General features: G+C 43.9%; 1 long non-coding RNA gene across 1 annotated transcript; it reads right to left on the reverse strand.

Annotated features, from left to right (window-relative positions):
- Nucleotides 1–17,866: 17,866 nt before the first annotated feature.
- On the reverse strand, nt 17,867–20,167 carry LOC129864804 (uncharacterized). The gene is made up of 4 exons (XR_008761250.1): nt 19,643–20,167; nt 19,438–19,458; nt 18,715–18,768; nt 17,867–18,615 (listed from the first exon to the last, which is right to left on the reverse strand). It is a non-coding gene; the product is annotated as an uncharacterized LOC129864804 (long non-coding RNA).
- Between the last annotated feature and the right edge of the window lie 440 nt (nt 20,168–20,607).

Raw genomic sequence — 20,607 nt, forward strand, 5'->3', positions numbered from 1 at the left:
AAATAATATTGCACCATTAAAGTGGAAATTCCAAAGCTTTTGGCCCCTGGGGTCTGGAAGAAATGACAAAGTGAAAATCTGTGAAGGTGACACCCACTTCAATTATGGCGCTGCAGCTTCCATAGACAGCCCACTCCTTAGACCTCAGCCGGCCCGGATACAACGGACTCCTATCTCTCTGAGAGAAAAAATATACATAAAAGCACAACCGTGACCTCTGCATTTACCTCTGAGAGAACAATCATACACATTTTGAAGTATTAAGGATATTTCTGTGGTGGAAATTAAAGGTCCCTTTGAGAATCCCAACCCTCTTTTTTTAGTGGGGACATATTTTACGCCACTTTTGGCAACATCTACCCCTTTACCACCCTAAAAGTATTTTATTGCTAATCTGAGCGGTAACTGCCTGGTGGAAGCAATAACAACAGATATAAAAAAAGTGTTAACTTTACAATGAGAGCGTACTTTCACTTCCATCTGTGTATGATTCGTCATCTGGACCCGGGCCCAGTGCTGGTGATGGTGATGTTGTTAAAATCCTGATAAAAGCTTTTTGTTCCAGCATTATGATACATTCACAGCTGAATGTTTCCATTCCAAGTAGGCACTGATTGCCTTATTACCCCGGCATTATGGCAAATAGAGGAGCCAAGCGAGAGGCGAGAGTGGCTGTCAGCCTATACTGTCAGAGAGAGCCAGAGAGAGAGAGAGAGAGAGAGAGAAGGAGCCATGGGGGTTGCTATAGAACATAGAAGGCATCTGTTGATAGCTCATGACACAACATGAAAAGCAACCTCTACAGTATGTTAGAGCTAAACAGTATTGGTCCTGAGTGTTTACGTATGGATGGATGCATGGTGTTTGTATGAAAAAAAGCTCCTGGGGTTTTTGTGTGGAGCCTCCCACTGTGTGTGTGTGTGTGTGTGTGTGTGTGTGTGTGTGTGTGTGTGTGTGTGTGTGTGTGTGTGTGTGTGTGTGTGTGTGTGTGTGTGTGTGTGTGTGTGTGTGTGTGTGTGTGTGTGTGTATACGTGCATTCGTGGGGTGCTTCTTCTTTGCGCATATAGACTACATGACCAAACGTATGTGAACATCTCATTCCAAAATCATCGCCATTAATATGGAGTTAGTCCCCCCCCTTTGCTGCTATAACAGCCTCCCCTCTTTACACTAGATGTTGGAGAATTACTGCGGGGCTTGCTTCCATTCAGCCACAAGAGCATTAGTGAGGTCGGGCACTGATGTTGGGCGATTAGGTCTGGCTCGCAATAGGCGTTCCAATTCATCCCAAAGGTGTTCGATGGGGTTGAGGTCAGGGCTCTGTGCAGGCCAGTCAAGTTCTTCCACACTGTATGGACCTCGCTTTGTGTACGGGAGAAAGGGCCTTCCCCAAACTGATGCCACAAAGTTGGAAGAGAAGAATCGGCTAGAATGTCATTGTGTGCTGTAGAGTTAAGATTTCCCTTCACTGGAATTAAGGGGCCTAGCCCAAACCATGAAAAACAGCCCCAGACCATTATTCCTCCTCCACCAAACTTTACAGTTGGCACTGTGCATTCGGGCAGGTAGCGTTCTCCTGGCATCCGCCAAACCAGAATCGTCCGTCGGAATGCCAGATGGTGAAGCATGATTCATTACTCCAGAGAACACGTTTCCACTGCTCCAGAGTCCAAGGGCGGCAAGCTTTACACCACTCCAGCCGACTCTTGGCATTGCGCATGGTGATCTTAGGCTTGTGTGCGGCTGCTCGGGCCATGGAAACCCATTTCATGAAGCTCAAAATGGTACATGTGCCACGTTGAAAGTCATTGAAATCATCTGTAAGGCCATTCTACTGCCAATGTTTATCTATGGAGATTGAATGGCTGTTCTCGATTTTGTTCACCTGTCAGCAACGGTGTGGCTGAAATAGCCGAATCCAATCATTTGAAGGGGTGTCCACATGCTTTTGGATATAGTGTATGCTTGTAAGTGGTTGGGTGTGCGTCACAGGAGGTTGGTGGCACCTTAATTGTGGAGGACAGGCTCATGGTAATGGTTGCAGTGGAATAAGTGGAATGGTATTAAATAGATCAAACACATGGTTTCCATCTGTTTGATGCCATTCCATTCTCTCTGTGCCAGCTACAGTTGAAGTTGGAATTTTACATACACTTAACGGTAGGTTTGTCATTAAAACTTGTTTTTCAACCACTCCCCAAATTTCTTGTTAACAAACTATAGTTTTGGCAAGTCGGTTAGGACATCTACTTTGTGCATGACACAGACAATTTTTCCAACAATTGTTTACAGACAGATTATTTCACTTAGAATTCACTGTATCACAATTCCAGTGGGTCAGAAGTTTGCATACACTAAGTTGACTGTGCCTTTAAACAGCTTGGAAAATTCCAGAAAATGATGTCATGGCTTTAGAAGCTTCTGAGGCTAATTTACATCATTTGAGTCAATTGGAGGTGTACCTGTGGATGTATTTCAAGGCCTACCTCCAAACGCAGTGCCTCTTTGCTTGACATCATGGGAAAATCAAAAGAAATCAGCCAAGACCTCCGGAAAAAAATTTGTAAACCCCCACAAGTCTGGTTCATCCTTGGGAGCAATTTCCAAATGCCTGAAGGTGCCACGTTAATCTGTACAAACAATAGTACGCAAGTATAAACACCATGTGACCACGCAACCGCCATACTGCTCAGGAAGGAGACGCGTTGTGTCTCCTAGAGATGAACGTACTTTGGTGCGAAAAGTGCAAATCAATCCCAGAACAACAGCAAAGGACCATGTGAAGATGCTGAAGGAAACGGGTACAAAGTTATCTATATCCACAGTAAAACGAGTCCTATATCGACATAACCAATAACCTATAACCACATCTCCCTCACTAGCTTAAAGCACCAGCTGTCAGAGCAGCTTTCAGATCACTGCACCTGTACATAGCCCATCTGTAAACAGCCCATCTATCTACCTCATCCCCATACTGTATTTATTTATTTATCTTGCTCCTTTGCACCCCAGTATCTCTACTTGCACATTCATCTTCTGCACATCTACCATTTCAGTGTTTAATTGCTATATTGTAATTACTTTGCCACCATGGCCAATTTATTGCCTTAACTCCCTTATCTCACCTCATTTGCACTCACTGTATATAGACTTTTCTTTTCTTTTTTTCTACTGTCTTATTGACTGTATGTTTTGTTTATTCCATGTGTAACTCTGTGTTGTTGTATGTGTCGAATTGCTATGCTTTATCTTGGCCAGGTCGCAGTTTCAAATGAGAAATTGTTCTCAACTAGTCTACCTGGCTAAATAAAGGTGAAATAAAATAAATAAAAATAAAAAACCTTAAAGGCTGCTCAGCAAGGAGAAGCCACTGCTCCAAAACCGCCATAAAAAAAGACTACAGTTTGCAACTGCACATGAGGAAAAAGATCGTACTTTTTGGAGAAATGTCCTCTGGTCTGATGAAACAAAAATAGAACCGTTTGGCCATAATGACCATCGTTATGTTTGGAGGAAAAAGGGGGATGCTTGCAAGCCGAAGCACACCATCCCAACCGTGAAGCACGGGGGTGGCAGTATCATGTTGTGGGGGTGCACTTCACAAAATAGATGGCACCATGAGGATGGAAAATGATGTGGATATATTGAAGCAACATCTCAAGACATCAGTCAGGAAGTTAAAGCTTGGTCGCAAATGGGTCTTCCAAATGGACAATGATCCCAAGCATACTTCCAAAGTTGTGGCAAAATGGCTTAAGGACAACAAAGTCAAGGTATTGGAGTGGCCATCACAAAGCCCTGATCTCAATCCTATAGAAAATGTTGAGGTAGAACTGAAAAAGCGTGTGTGAGCAAGGAGGCCTACAAACCTGACTCAGTTACACCAGTTCTGTCAGGAGGAATGGGCCAACATTCACCCAACTTATTGTGGGAAGCTTGTGGAAGGCTACCCGAAACATTTGACCCAAGTTAAACAATTTAAAGGCAGTGCTACAAAATACTAACTGAGTGTATGTAAACTTCTGACTCACTGGGAATGTGATGAAAGAAATAAAAGCTGAAATAAATCATTCTCTCTAATATTATTCTGACATTTCACATTCTTAAAATAAAAGGGTGATCCTAACTGACCTAAGACAGGGAATGTTTACTAGGATTAAAAGTCAGGAATTGTGAAAAACTGAGTTGAAATGTATTTGTCTAAGGTGTATGTAAACTTCCGACTTCAACTGTATTGTTATTAGTCCTCCCGTCAGCAGCATCCACTGGTGTGTGTGTATGTGCGCGTCTTCTGCACGTGTGTGTCTGTAGGTGAGTGTGATTGTGCTGTGTCTCCTTGTTAATGTGATTACATAGAGTGTTCTGTTCTAGACAATAGATCCTTCATGGATCAGTTGAAAAGGAATTTTATGAGGGCCATGACTGTGGCAACTTCCTTTTACTGCCTATTTTAGGAGGCTGTTAGCCTCTCTCCCTTCCCTTTCTGCTTCCTCTGAGTGGATGCCTGAGCCGGATGGCTCCCTCTCTGACATTGTCTACTGCAAAACACTTATGTGTTCTTTCTTTGTATGCCCCATAAAAGATACAGGGAACAAATATGCTCGAGACACCTTCCCTTTTCCTCTTACCATTAACCATCTCTTACCATTAAGAATGTGTCTTTGTTTGAGTGTGTGTTTACGCATCAGAGTGTGACTCTGTTCATATTAAAAAGGTATGGGGTGATTGAGGACAGACCCCCCCCCCCCTTCCCCCATCCTTCTCTATCCGCCTTTCTCATAGCTTCCCTCAAGTGTAATAGTCTTGCTTTGTTCTTCCCCATCCTTGCATCTTCCTCTACCTTCATCCTTTCTCCAACCCTCACCTCTCGCTCTCCTCCTTTGTAACCATTCCCTTGTCCTCTCCTGTTCTCTCCACCATAATCCACTACACGATCTCTTTCCTATTCTCTTTCACCTTCACCTTCACCAACCATCTGTCCTTTCCCTCCCTCCTCACCCGCCTCCTCCTTTCCACAGGTGGTCAAATAGGGACTTCTCTCTCTGGTGGATCAGAGCAAGCTTAAAACCCTCTAACGTCTTTAATCCCCTGACTCCCCCTAGTCTGCTGTCACTTGTCCCACGTGTGTTGTGCTGATGGCCTGCTTCCCCCTGATACTTGATAGGAACGTCAATCATCAGCACTAGAAGGGATTTCAAACAGAGACTACTCCTTCAAAGGCTTTGGTACACCTTTTAGTCAACATTAAAAGGCTCAGGTGTGGGTATAAGGTTAAGACTAGAACTGAACAATTCGTTTTAGTTCATTCATTTTGCACATACTGTACAGGTAAACACCTGCCACCAGCTCAAGCGATCAAACGAGCACCCCAGTAGAAACAGTTGCAATACGGCTACAATTTTTTTTTTTTTAAATCGTTTTTTTTAAGGGTGAGATGTCATAGAAATCTTGTGAATTGTCATCCTAAGTGCCTTTCTTGTTGTCGTTTTACTGTCTTAGCATAAGACAGTCACTCGGCTGAAAGGAAATCAGGGCTGTGTATTGTGTGGGCTGATTCTCTGCTGAAGGGCCTCTGAAGAACATCAAACCCATTCAGAGAAACACTGTAGAAAAGGCCCAGGAGGGAGTCATACCATAACATGACCATCATCATAATTGCTGTTGTCTTTGTTGTAAAAGCACTGGGAGATCTGTATGCACACTGAGAGTGCCCACCGTTTGAAAGCAAAGTAGTTTAGATAAGCGAGCAGCTTTTGTTCGAGTGAATGTCATGTCTAATACTGTTGTGAATGTCTGAATGTTTTTCAGATGTGGAAAAACAGCTCCAATTTAGAGAGAGGGTGGGTGCATGTAAAAGTAGTGTGTGTGTGTGTGTTTGTGACCTTTAATAAATCATTCACTTTACAGGGTTATTTATTCTGTCTGAGATGATTGACTTGGTGAGAAGTGAGCTTGACAGGTTAAAAGAAGTCTCTGTCCCCCTCCTCTCTCTCTCTCTCTCTCTCTCTCTCTCTCTCTCTCTCTCTCTCTCTCTCTCTCTCTCTCTCTCTCTCTCTCTCTCTCTCTCTCTCTCTCTCTCTCTCTCTCTCTCTCTCTCTCTCTCATTATTTTCAGTCTGCTATTAGTAGGCTCATATTAGGAAAGCCATTGTGTGAAGAGCGAAACTCTCACCAAGGAGCTTTATATTTAATCAGAACGTTTACCACACTATCGGCAGGAACAATGACAAATGGAAGCATTCATTGTAAACACCGTGATTCTCTCCCATCTGAGCAGTGTGTGGTTTTCACTTGACTTCACTTTACAGTCTAGACTAAAACAATTCCTTATTATACCACCACGGCACTTCACATAAGAGATGCAACACTTCCTGATATGAGTGTGAGGAGAACAATTGGTTTTCCATATCCTGTAAAGTTTGTGAAGGGGGAGAGAAATACAGGAACAGAGCGGGAGATAAAGAGTGCACTATGTACGGAACAGGGTGCCATTTGGAATGCAGGCAGAGGAGGAGGAGGAGGAGTTACACAGGAGGAACATCAACACAACTAGATGGGCGAGGAAGGCTTAGTAAGAGAACAACTGCCCGAGAGCCTTATATCTAAATATATAAAGATTAGCTTCAGAGACAAAACAGCATTGGGATGCTGCTGGTAGACTCCAGCTAGGAGGGCCATTGCAGTAGATTGACTCTGACTGTTAATTTAACCTGAGCACAGCTATGCAGCATTTATGATTGGTAACGAACTCTTTAGTGAGTGTTTATAGGCCAAGAGCTGGTTGGGGACAGCCTGTCCTCTTTTAACAGATGTTAGGTCAGGTGGTATTTGCAAACAGTCTAAATGTAATGAATTCCTCCAGTGGCAGGCCAGAGCCAGGCTTATTAATGTAATTCCTCTTTAATTAAAGCCAAGGCCTGTCAGGCACTCTGCTGAGAGCATAGCCCTCTGTTAGCCTGCCTGCTCATCCCTCTCTATACCCATCCCTATATCGCCCTCCCTGCTGGCTATAGCTCTCTCTCTCTCTCCCAATCTCTTGTATCCCTCTCTGTGTTTGCCATACCGCATTCTCTTTTTGCCAGCTATTATCTCCCTCACTTATGGGCCAGGGCAGTCTGGTGATACTGTATACTCCCTCATTTACTTTTTGTCTGCTCATTCCTCTTTCTCTCCGGTGCTCTCTCTCTCTCTCTCTGGCTCTCTCTCTCCCTGGTGCTCTCTCAATAGTTCTATGTTACCCCTCTTTTGGTCCCACTCTCTCCCCTATTTCTTCCCCTCTTTCATCCTTCCCTCTGCCCCACTCTTTATCTCCCTCTCTGTTCCTGTATTTCTCTCCCCCTTCACAAACTTTACAGGATATGGAAAACCAATTGTTCTCCTCACACTCATATCAGGAAGTGTTGCATCTCTTATGTGAAGTGCCGTGGTGGTATAATAAGGAATTATTTTAGTCTAGACTGTAAAGTGAAGTCAAGTGAAAACCACACACTGCTCAGATGGGAGAGAATCACGGTGTTTACAATAAATGCTTCCATTTGTCATTGTTCCTGCCGATAGTGTGGTAAATCCCCGCAAGGCTGCTGGCCCAGACGGCACCCCTAGCAACGTGCTCAGAGCATGCGCAGACCAGCTGGCTGGTGTTTTTACGGACATATTTAATCGCTCCCTATCCCAGTCTGTTGTCCCCATATGCTTCAAGATGGATACCATTGTTCCTGTACCCAATAAAGCAAAGATAGCTGAACTAAATGACTACCGCTCCGTAGCACTAACTTCTGTCATCATGAATTGCTTTGAGAGGCTGGTCAAGGATCATATCACGCCATCTTACTGGCCACCCTAGACCCACTTCAGTTTGCATACCGTCCCAACAGGTCCACAGATGACGCAATCGCCATCGCACTGCACACTGCCCTATCCCATCTGGACAAAAATAATACCTATGTAAGAATGCTGTTCATTGACTACAGCTCAGCATTCAACACCATAGTACCCTCCAAGCTCATCATCAAACTGGAGTCCCTGGGTCTCAACCCCTCCCTGTGCAATTGGTCCGGAACGTCCTGACGGGTCGCCCCAAGGTGGTGAAGGTAGGAAACAACATCTCCACTTCGCTGACCCTCAACACTGGGGCCCCACAAGGGTGTGTGCTCAGCCCCCTCCTGTACTCCCTGTTCATCCACAACAGCGTGGCCATGCACCCCTCCAACTCAATCATCAACTTTGCAGATGACACTACAGTAATGGGCTTGATCACAAACAACGACGAGACAGCCTACAGGGAGGAGGTGATGGCACTCGGAGTGTGGTGTCAGGAAAACAACCTCTCACTCAACTTCAAAAAAGGAGATGATCGTGGACTTCAGGAAACAGCAGAGGGAGCACCCCCCTATACACATCGAAAGGACAGCAGTGGAGAAGGTGGGAAGTTTTAAGTTCCTGGGCGTACACATCACAGACAAACTGAAATGGTCCACCCACACAGACAGTGTAGTGAAGAAGGTGCAACAGCGCCTCTTCAACCTCAGGAGGCTGAAGAAATTAGACTTGTCACCCAAAACCCTGACAAACTTTTACAGATGCACAATCGAGAGCATCCTGTCGGGCTGTATCACAGCCTGGTACGGCAACTGCTCCGCCCTCAACCGCAAGGTTCTTCAGAGGGTAGTGTGGTCTGTACAACGCATCACCGGGGGCAAACTACCGGCCCTCCATGACACCTACACCACCTGATGTCACAGGAAGGCCAAAAAGATCATCAAGGACAACAACCACCCGAGCCCCTCCTGTTCACACCGCTATCATCCAGAAGGCGAGGTCAGTACAGGTGCATCAAAGCAGGGACCGAGAGACTGAAAAACACCTTCTATCTCAAGGCCATCAGACTGCTAAACAGCAATCACTAACTCAGAGAGGCTGCTAACTACATTGAGAACCAGTCACTGGACACTTTAATAAATAGATCACTAGTCACTTTAAACAATGCCACTTTAAATAATGCCACTTCAATAATGTTTACATATCATTACTCATATCACATGTATATACTGTATTTTATACCGTCTACTGCACCTTGCCTATGCCGCTCGGCCATCGCTCATCCATATACTTATATGTACATATTCTCATTCACCCCTTTAGATTTGTGTGTATTTGTTGGGAATTGTTAGATTACTTGTTAGATATTACTGCACTGTTGGAACTAGAAGCACACTTGCATTAACATCTGCTAACCATGTGTATGTGACGAATAAAATTTGATTTGATTTCCTATGTACTGCGCACATTTTTACCAAAAGCAGTGCACTATATAGGGAACAAGGTGCCATTTGGCATTTGGGAAGCTGTCATGAAGGCGGTTATTTGAAGAATCTCAAATGTAAAATATATTTTGATTTGTTTAACACTTTTTTGGTTACTACATGATTCCATATGTGTTATTTCAATAGTATTGATGTCTTCACTATTATTCTACAATGTAGAAAATAGTCAAAAGAAAGAAAAACCCTTGAATGAGTAGGTGTTCTAGAACTTTTGACCGGTAGTGTATATTACTTAGGATTATTTGATGACTTTATTATTCTTCAGTCCTTAAAGTCAACTCATCTCTGCTCAGGCAGTAGCAGTCAGCTAGCCAGTTATCTTTGTTTCCCCATACTGCACTGTCTTTAGTCATTCTATTTAGCTAGCCTGCCTAAGTATGCTGCAAAGCTGTTTGGCAAAATCCTTTTACTAGTTCTTCAAAATAGATAAGGCATACTTTCACAAACTGTCTCTGTCCCTCACGTCGTTGTGTGGTGTAGGCTACATTTTTCTCTCATTGCGTTCTATGCGATCCGGGTGTATCTAACCTACCACCGGGTTTCCCATACTCGGCCCTGGGGCACCACTTGGGTGCATGTTTTGTTTTTTGCCCTAGCACTACACAGCTGATTCGAATAACCAACTCAACGTCAAGCTTAGATTATTTGAATCAACTGTGTAGTGCTAGGGCAAAAAACAAAACAGGGTTTGGGAAACCCTGATCTAACTTACTGTATCAGGCGTAAAAGTGTATCTGTCCAGAGATCTGTACATAATGATGCCTGCGCCCCTGACAACGGATGTCGTTGTGCCAAAGGCGGGGAGGAAGGCGACAAGCTTCGGGTCCAAAATAAACCCATAGAAACGCGTTGGGATTATTTTTGGACAGATTTTGGCGAGAGTGAAGCCTCTTGCTTCGTCCTCTCTGGCCCGCCTCTGTCCGACCCAGAAATAAACAGGTGCACTGGATTATTGTCATTGTCGTTAATAAACATGTTTCTGCACTGAACTAGGTTGAATATTTGCTTAATGAAAACTCCCTTCAGCCCAGCGTCCCACACAGTTCTTGACTTGATTTCTATCCTCTCTTGAATTATTTTATTTCTCTTTAGAGAAATGGCATGTTGGGCTCCCAAAAATTGTAACTAATATGGATTTCAGAAAAGGGGATGTAAATATACTGTATTTGTGCAATAGTGCAACTCCTTAACCTACCACAGGGGACACTAGTGAGACCCTGTTGCTTATCAACCTGGACAGTATAAGATAAATCTCCTATATATGTAACTATGTATATATCATGGAGTAGTGATTTCCATGGTCCATTTAGGGCAGCCTGGAACCACCCATTGCCCCGCCCGCTCCGTCCATTAGCCCTCTTCCATACAGTTGTAATATTGACAAACCCATATAGAGGTGCTTGTGCTTGTCAATCGCTCCCCAAGGCCAATCCATTTAGCTGTGAGTGATGTGAACATACAAGCAACCCCCCATCATGTCAGCCATTAAAATTGATCAGGTTCGACAGCACGCTAACAAAATGGCCCGAAATGTGTGAGTTTGTGTGCGTGTGTGCCACAGGAGATTGGTGGCACCTTAATTGTGGAGAACGGGCTCGTGGTAGGGTGTTTGATACCATTCTATTTGCTCCGTTCCAGCCATTATTAGGATTTGTTCTCGATCAGCAGCCTCCACTGGTACGTGCACGTGTCGTGACTTGTGTGTGTACTTAATGCATATTGTATGCTATTATGAGTGGGTGTGTGTTTGTGTTCGTGGCAGCCTACATGCTTGTATTATATGAAAAAGTTGAAGAGCTGTCCCCCACGTACCACTGAGTCGCCAGTTGGACAGGATCCCCTGGAACAGAAGGCCTCTCTCTTTCTCTCTCTGCCTCTCTCTCTCGCTCTGTCTCTCTCTTTCTCTCTCTGCCTCTCTCTCGCTCTGTCTCTCTCTCTGCCTCTCTCTCTCTCTCTGCATCTCTCTCTCTGTCTCTCTTTCTCTCTCTGCCTCTCTCTCCCTGTCTCTCTCTCTCTGTCTCTCTCTGTCTCTCTCTCTCTGCGTCTCTCTCTCTGTCTCTCTCTGCGTCTCTCTCTCTGTCACTCTCTCTGTCTCTCTCTCTCTCTCTCTGCGTCTCTCTCTCTCTGTCTCTCTGTGTCTCTCTCTCCACCCTGGGCTTTTGTTTCAGTATTCGATCCCTGTGTTCACCCTGCATCAGCCACACATGCCTAGACAAAGAGCTGTGATACACACACCTGCTCCTGTGTCTCTCCCTGTCATGTTTGATTGCTCAAAGAGCAGCCCAGCCTAAGATATAATCATCTAATCAGCTAGCAGCAGCGTGGTGTGATTGCATTCCCAATCAGTTAACCCTCTCCCTCGCTCTGATGAACTGATATGTATACAAACAACACGAGAGATGGAACGGAATGTGATGTCATGGATTGTGTTTTCTTGTCTCCGGGATTGGATTGGTGTTTTTACTGATAGAAGTAGTAAAGTTAACAGGGGATATAGGAGCTAAGAACACAGACAGAATAACATGTTATTTTATCTCTGCGAGACTTGGAATGGAATGGGATCATTTTTGAACCACTTGTTTCACGCACCATGTGGTACTGACGGTTATGACTTTGGGGAAATAAACTGTTGGCGGGACTGATATCTGCATGTGAAACGGCAGGTGTTGTTTTTACTCCAATACAAAAGTAAAAATACACTCCCCCAACACTGGCACAGAGATCACAGTCATCCTCATACATCAGAAAGAGAGAGAGAGGAAACTAAAATCAAGAGGGACACCTAGAAACGGTTAGAAGAGCGAGAGACATGGCAAGAGAGATGAAGCACTGAAAAGTAACCTTTTCAGCAAACTTGGTAGTGACAACCTCATCTCTTTGAGACTGAACCAGAAGGAAGTATGGACAAAAGAAAGCGAAAGGGAATGAAAAGAAAAAGGGTTAAGACACTTGATTATTTAGGAAGACTTACACGCCGTAAGTGTAAGCATGAGTAATTCATCTGCCTATATGTTAAACAGTCAGGTACTTAGCCCTAAAATCTAGGACAGAAGGGTTGCTGCGTGAAAGGGTCATCAGCAAAGTTTGCAGCAGACCAAGGTTAGCTAACCTTTGCCGATTTCATTCAGAATCACTCACACGTGTAAGAGATTATTCCTCTCCATTAAACACTGGTGGACACTGAGTAGGGCGATAGTGGTCTCTCATTAAAACCCACTTCATATGAAGAAAGAAGGCTGGAGGGCCGATATGTAACCATTAACTAAACATCTTTACAGTCTACTCTAACTCATTAAACTCTGTTAGCCATCCTGTTGATCTATGGGTCCGTGCAAAATATGGAGGGATCTTCTATCTTCTTTTTCTGCCCAATTGGAGACCAGTATAGACATAATCTGTCCAACGGTGAAAGGGCAGGTGATAATGGTCATAGATGGAGGTGTGAATCGTTTAACCGTGCCAGAGATCAGTTCTGTCTGGGTTAGGATGAGAAGACCTTCATCACTCAACTGACAAATGTGCAGTTTGTCTTTAAAACGCACGGGCAGGCACACACACACGCGGGCAGGCACTCGCACACATTAAAAAAATATGTGATGTGCCAGAGGTGGGTGGGAGATGCGTTGACCTCCCGTTATAGATGAAGATGGCAATGAGTCACAGGATAGGGTGAAAGAACTAGTCTGCAGATCAGAACAACACAAGGACAGACAGACACACAACATGAGTCATGATAGAGAGGATTAAGAGTGGTGATGACAGATTGCAACCGGGGGAAAAACTGTCTGATTAGAACTCTTAATGAGGTCATATTAGAGCCTTCTATAGAGACTACTAAAGGGAGAGTGTGTGTGTGTGTGTGTGTGTGTGTGTGTGTGTGTGTGTGTGTGTGTGTGTGTGTGTGCGTGCGTGCGTGCGTGCGTGCGTGCGTGCGTGCGTGCGGGAGAGAGATGGAAGGGGGTGATAAATAACCTAACACTCAAGTGGGATCGTGATTACAGAGGCACTAGTGTAATTTGCCACTAACTATTTTGGATTGCAGATATGCATCCCTATTGATAGGCGTGTGTGGTTGAAAGAGATCTGGTCTTTTTTATTTATTTCATTAGTGCTGTTGTGCTGAGGAAGTGTTCCAGGAGGAACTAGAGATGTGAATATCTTATCTATGAAACAATCAAAAATAATCCAGGACCAATTTTGAAAATGGTATCAAGTAATAGGCCATCGACCAGGAAGATATTGGTCATTTAATATGATTGGCAAGGAGCTCTATTCAACCACTGATCCAGATGTCTCTGGTTAAGGCAAAATAGAATCTTCTGAGAAAACAAGTTGGAATCAATAGTACCTTTTTGTTTCACATTGTAAACATTTGATAAATCAGTCAATAGAAAAACAGTACAATATTTTTTACTCCAGAAACTTCTGAACAAGTCTAGAGCTCTGTAACAGCAATACAGTAAGAGGCTTAATCCACTTTGTGGTGACTTCACTTCACCATGGAAACCTGCTGTGGACTGTGCTGGACTGGGAAACCAAACCATACGTCAGCCTTTATACAGTTCACAGTTGGCACTATTTTCTCCCCTGTGAACTTGGAAGAAGACATAGGGGGACCTTCTCTACCCCTCCCACGCCATAAAAATGAACAATCAGTTCTGTGGCTCTTCCAATTTAGCCAATTTGGCTCCAGTAGTGATTCTAAACACCCCCTCATCACACGTGTCCATTTACAAGGGCTTTTTCTTGTCACTTCAGCATAGGGGGGCTACTGTCATCGGAAACGACAAGCCGATTCACTCACTGATTGGGACAATAATCATCTACAAGCTTCTAAAAAGCCTGAAACATTGTCAGTGTCCTGGAAACACTTATGCACTTTTTTTCCATCTTCTGAGTGACACACTCGCTCCATCGCTCCACTTGGAGGTCACAGCGAGGTCAATGGGAGATGCGACAGGGTAACACACTGCTAATAGCCAAGTGTGCCGAGGCTCCTCTGCCATAGAAATACTAGCATGGGGATCATCATTCAAGTCTATTTGACCATTCTAGTAATGATATAAGCAACAATATAAATGCAACATGCGACAATTTCAAAGATTTTACTGAGTTACAGTTCATATAAGGAAATCAGTCAATTGAAATAAATTCATTAGGCCATAATCTATGGATTTCACATGACTGGGCAAGGGCACTTCGGAGCCAGAGCCACCCACTGGGGAGCGGGGCCCAGCCAATCAGAATGAGTTTTTCTCCACAAAAGGGCTTTATTACAGACAGAAATATACCTCAGCACCCCCCCAGACGATCCCACAGGTGAAGAAGCCAGATGTGGCGGTCCTGGGCTGGCGTGGTTACACGTGGTCTGCGGTTGTGAGGCCAGTTGGACATACTGCCAAATTCTCTAAAAGGACGTTGGAGGCGGCTTATGGTAGAGAAACGAACATTAAAATCTCTGGCAACAGCTCTGGTGGACATTCCTGCAGTCAGCATGCCAATTGCACGCTCCCTCAAAACTTGAAACATCTGTGGTATTGTATTGTGTGACAAAACTGCACATTTTAGAGTGGCCTTTTATTGTCACCAGCACAAGGTGCACCTGTGTAATGGTCATGCTGTTTAATCAGCTTCTTGATATGCAACACCTGTCAGGTGGATGGATTACCCTTGGCAAAGGAGAAATGCTAACAGGGATGTAAATAAATGTATGCTCAAAATTGAGAGAAATAAGCTTTTGTGCATATGGACAATTTCTGGGATCTTTTATTTCATCTAATGAAACATGGGACCAACACTTTACATGTTGCGTTTATATTTGTGTTTAGTATATTTCTATGCCCACTGCTCCCATAACAGAGCTTCGGGATCTGGCTGTGGTGACATTTGGCTGCCTGTGCTAATGCTGCCTCTCAGTGGGAATGTCTGGGTGGGTAATGAGAGCCATTTATCTGACTTAGCACAGCCTGCTGTCCTGATGGGGCCCTTTGACGAGAGAGAGAGCATCATCAGAGTAGGAATAAGAGGAGCGTCTCATGTAAAGTTCCAAATGCAGTGAATTGCCATGACACGTCTCACATTTTTTTTAGACAATATCTACACTAATACTCTGTGTTACAATAGAGTATTGGCACTGATCTGTCAATGAAAAAGAACGTGGCACTCTCTGGAGGTCATTCTCCCCTGTGTTGTTGTCTGGTGGTCAGTGCTGTGATTCAAGTAGTCTTTGACACATAAATTGGGACTAAATGAGGGTAGTTACGTTTCACATAAATGCTAGCCTTTGTCCCTTGGGTTACAGTATATTGCTTTGAATGATCATTCATGTATTTTCAGAGAGGCTTTCGACTGAGCTGCCAAATCATGTCGTTATGCTCACTGCTCGGTCTTGTGAGGTGTGGGCTCCTCCTTGTGGTGACTGTACTAATAGACTCACAGCAGAGCTTTACTGGGTCTTTCTGATTTAGGGCTGTTTGAACAGGCAGCAATATAATTATGTACGGAAAAAAGAAAGCTTATTGTTATGTTGTATGTTAGACACATTAGTATAGTCTGCCTTTAATAGGCTACTACCTATCAAACTGTGGTGAGGGGTTACATTTACATCCCTTTAAATAGAGAGAGGGGAGGTAAGGGGACTGGTGGGCATGCCTCTTTCCCTACACATTCAGGGCCAGTGTCTGGCCGTCAATCCCTCTCCCTGTAACCAGAGTAGCCAAATGTAAAAGAATCCACTCTATTGTCTGGACTCAGCATTGGTTCACTCATCCCTGACTGCAGACCAACTCTCCTTGCCCACCTGTGGCAGCCAGGGGAAAGTAAGCTGATCTGCCCACTTGTGAAAAGCAGGACTTAATATGATATTCATCTTGCAGGTGAATGATTAATGACATTAGGCCATAGCCTCGTAGCCAACAGGTGCAAAGGTCTGAGTGTCTGGGGGTTTACTTCACATTGATAATTGAGTTACTTTATCATTTAGACAGTGTGTGTTAAAACGGGAGAGGGGCATGGGGAGGGCTCTTAGGCCAACATGGCAATATCCATCTCAAATTCCCAGAACCACGCTTTTATTTTACACATTCTATTTAGCAGCTTCATTTTCGTCTTCACAAAATAGGATGAATACACAATAAACCAGTGCAGGTGTTGGTGGTGTGTTTGTATTGTCATTTGGGTCCTGTGTGATCCGGTGGGCACCCTCACGCCTCGGTGTCTGAGGTGGCGGATCGAGGGAAGATGGCGTTCTTGCGGAAGAGGCTCTCTTTCACAATGGCGTGGAGTGCGTACATCAGGTCGAGGGCCTTGTTCATGTCACCTGCATTCAGAGGGGGCACAGCAGGGGCAGTTACCATGACAACTGGAGATAAGACATGGAATGTAGTAAAGGTAAAGGCTGGGCAGGACCATGATGTCACCCACTGAATAGTTTTTCTACTGTATGCCCCATTGTATGTGATGTGCCCGTTTCTTTTCGCTATTTCAAAGCAGAAAACGTTTAAACATTCCAAATCCATGATGACTGGTTTTACCATGTTGCTGGAATTGTTGATCAACAATTAAGTCTTTTTTTTTTTACCTAGAGTCCATCCATACTGCCAGTTGCTGGTTATAGGGTAGAGGTGCTTGACCTCAGGGAGGAGATATTTGTAGCATCCAGTCTCCTCTTCCGAAAAGCCATCATACAGCACACCCGAGTTTCTCCCGAAACCGGTTTGATAAGCACCTTCTCATCTCTACTTTTGACCTGCGACCCTTCTCTGGTCAGCGTTTTCACCGGTTTGGCTTTACGTTGAGGTTCGTTGATTTGTTGCAGTTTCATCCCTCGTTTTTAACGAGTTCAGGTTTGATCCAGTTATTTGAAAATCCATTTAGTCTCACAAATGTTTCTCTCAAAATAGCCTCCTTCCAAAACTCCTGTTTTTGAGAATCCATGTCCGCTGCTCTTCCCAAAAGCCAGCTAGCCTTCTTGCGTATTGAGGTTCTGCGCAACTGTCACCCACAACAATGAAATATTTTGAATATCCTTTTATTATCTGGATACATTCAGAGAAATTTCAAGGGATGTAGGTTTGACTTTTCCTTCACCAAAATGTGTGAGGGGGTCATGGCGCGCTCGTGAAACCTCTCCAAACATTTGCTCTGAGTGAGAGTGACTAACAAAATCAATGGGGTCCCTCTGGAAGTCAGGCCCCTGGCTACGTGCCCTGCGTGCCGGGTGGGTATTCGGCCATGATTACCTCATATTTAGATACCTAGACTAACTTACCAATCTAAAAATTGTTAGCTGTCATGGCTAATTGAGTGACTGCACAATCACATTTCGAACTTGCATCTTGTGTATTCTAAAATTCTAACTCTCAACAGTTGAGACCCCGATTGGGGGCCAGGGGCCCTAAATGACCGCCTACAGTATGTCGCTTATGCCTGGAGCCGGCTCTGCAGTACACAATGAAAAATATTTGATACTTTTCTTAAGTGATTAATTAAGAAGACAATTATTAATCTGTCTTTAATAAATAGCAACTTTTTAAGTTTACCACACACAAATTACACCCTCTGTACAACTACACTCCTATTGTGTCCTCTCCTCCATCACCAAGTGCTGCACATAAGCAATAGGCAGGTGGAGTGACTAAATATTTCAACGTTTCTCTCAATCCTCTTGTCCTTCCAAATCAGTGATGACAAAGGAAAGCAGAGAAAGAAAAGTAATGGCTTAAGAGCAATAGAGCACAGCCAGCAACTCCTGTATGAGGCCCTACATTACACTTCCTCTCATCTTCCTCCACTGCTCTTCCTCTCATCTCTTGCTGTTGCCATGTGGGTCTCTGGTTGCCCCGCCTGTACTCTCGTCTCCGCCCTGGATCTGTATATGGCCCAGGGCACAGAGACTCACCACGCAGCCTTGAGGAGCTGCTGCATAATATTCATGCCTAAAAAGAGTTGCCAAGAAGGACAGAGGAAACATTGATTTCACTTCAACGATGTACAGTTTTGTAATGCTTTTTGTCTTCCCTCCTTTCAGAGTTAAAGCGCCACCTACTGATAAAATGTATGATGACTGACTGAAAACACATATTTACAATGGACGTTTTCTTTCCCTTAAGGAGTGGAGGACCGTTGTACCTGTGTCTTTGTGCAGTAGAGGTGAAATAAATGATTAATGACATATTGGAACATGTGAAAAATGAAAGGGTAGATGCCTGTTTATAATAATAGTATAAGAGAACTCACACAGGTAATGTTGAGTTGCTATCTGTCTCGTTCCGACTGCATCAACTCCTCAGGCCTGTTGGCAAACGAGCAACAACAGAGTGGGTGTTGAACTGCAACAGTATATATTTTCTATAGCATACCCACAATCCTTTCCACCAATGATCTTCCTCACGTTGAGCCATACTCTGTGTCAGTGTTGTTCCAAGGAACATGGGTCTCCTCTGGCCTGCGTGGATACAGAGGAGATATCAGTAGTGAGTTAAACTACTCTGTCACTTCAAGTTATTGAACATTTCCTGTTTAGTCAGCTGGGTTTCATCACCTACATACAGTATACATATAAAACCCACACACAGGTCATGGACTAACATCAAGGCCTTTAAATTCAACAGAAGATGGTCACTTTATCAGTTACTCTGTCTGTCTGTACTTTGTTTCCCTTTGTGTCATTCTGCTCAACTAGATATTCATGGTTGAGTAAGGCCTATATTTTTTTATGAACCAGAGTGAGTGTGGATTGACTCAAGGAAAGTATAGACAGACATTTATGATTCTATTTTTATGTGGAAAGCAGGCATTTATTGCATCACTCCTTGTTTGTAAAAAGCTTTTATTAGCGTACAAAAGAAATGAAGTATTCCGTATTCCGTCTCTCACAGTTGAAGTGTACCTATGATAAAAATTACAGACCTCTACATGCTTTGTAAGTAGGAAAACCTGCAAAATCGGCAGTGTATCAAATATTTGTTCTCCCCACTGTATATGCACTATTGCTTTAACAATATTACCTTTGGACACTTACATAACCGCTGGACACACACACACACACACAGGCTTGTGTGCTCAGTCAAATTATTAAATCACATTGTACTTGCGTACATTTAAGGAGACTTACGGTATTGTGTGGTCGTAATCCCTGAAAGAGAAAGGAAAAAAGACAAGATATTTTTGAAAAATGTCTGTGAATTCATTAAACTCGTTCTTTCACATCTGGTAAAACAAGAATGAAAAGAGTCAATCGTGAGTCAATAGTGTTTATATAGTTAAAGTACATGTGTTTGGCCCTCAGGGGCCATGGTGAGTTTGAAGAGCTAACTTACAAGAACGGACTCATATTCTCCATAGGAAGTATCATTCTGTAACGATAGAACAAATCACAAGGTCCAACCGAAATTGTACTTCCACTTTCAACCCAACCCCTCTGAAAAGACACACATACATAATTTTGGAGAGGTGCGGGGGGCTGCCACACTGGCCTCCCGGGGAGATGTTATAGTGGGGGGTTAAGTGCCTTGTTCAAAGGCATAACGGTAGGCAATGGCAACTAGGATTTGAGACCCGGGATTCAAACTGGCTCACCTCTCTAACCGCTAGGCTACTTGGCGCTCTAAATAGTTTACAACATTTGGATTCAACACTATACAAATCTAGACCCATAAACGTACTCACTGAAAGGGGAAAGGAATCTCTGTTTCATTGGACTCTGTGTCATTTGACATGAAGGGTCTGAAAGAGCGGTATGTTGGCCTCACTATTCTCACATTTAGTCAAACTCTTCCTAATTTTTGAAGTATTAGAACCCAACACTCACTGTGTTGTTGAGTTGAAGAAGAGTCTCATGGTCATATTGTCTACAGGGGGGGGGGGGGGGGGGGGATCACATGCCTCACAGGTTACAACTCTATCCATTCATCCATACAACCTCTAATCTCCTATTTCCACAGGTAGGTAGATGTATTACCTCTGAGTGCTGTTGAAGGGGACTGGGAATCCAAAGACATAGCCCAGGAGGATGACACCGAGAGACCAGGCAGGGATCATCTGTTCTCCGGAAGGGCCGTTAGGTCTGTGAAAAAATCCCGTGTCCAGGGATAGGTTCATTCTGGGAGCATTTCTTGGCAAACCTTCCATATCTTTATGAGGTGCAGGTAGTATAACAGAGCTGTGTTTGTGTTTGTCCCTGGTTCACTGAAGAACATGGGAGAAAATTTAAAAACTCACATGTCCAGCAAGATAAATGATAAGGCCTGTTTCAAGGTTGTTCAAATATTTGCCAGTTGGATCA

Source organism: Salvelinus fontinalis, chromosome 11 (genome assembly GCF_029448725.1).
Source record: "Salvelinus fontinalis isolate EN_2023a chromosome 11, ASM2944872v1, whole genome shotgun sequence".
Classification (NCBI taxonomy): Eukaryota; Metazoa; Chordata; class Actinopteri; order Salmoniformes; family Salmonidae; genus Salvelinus; species Salvelinus fontinalis.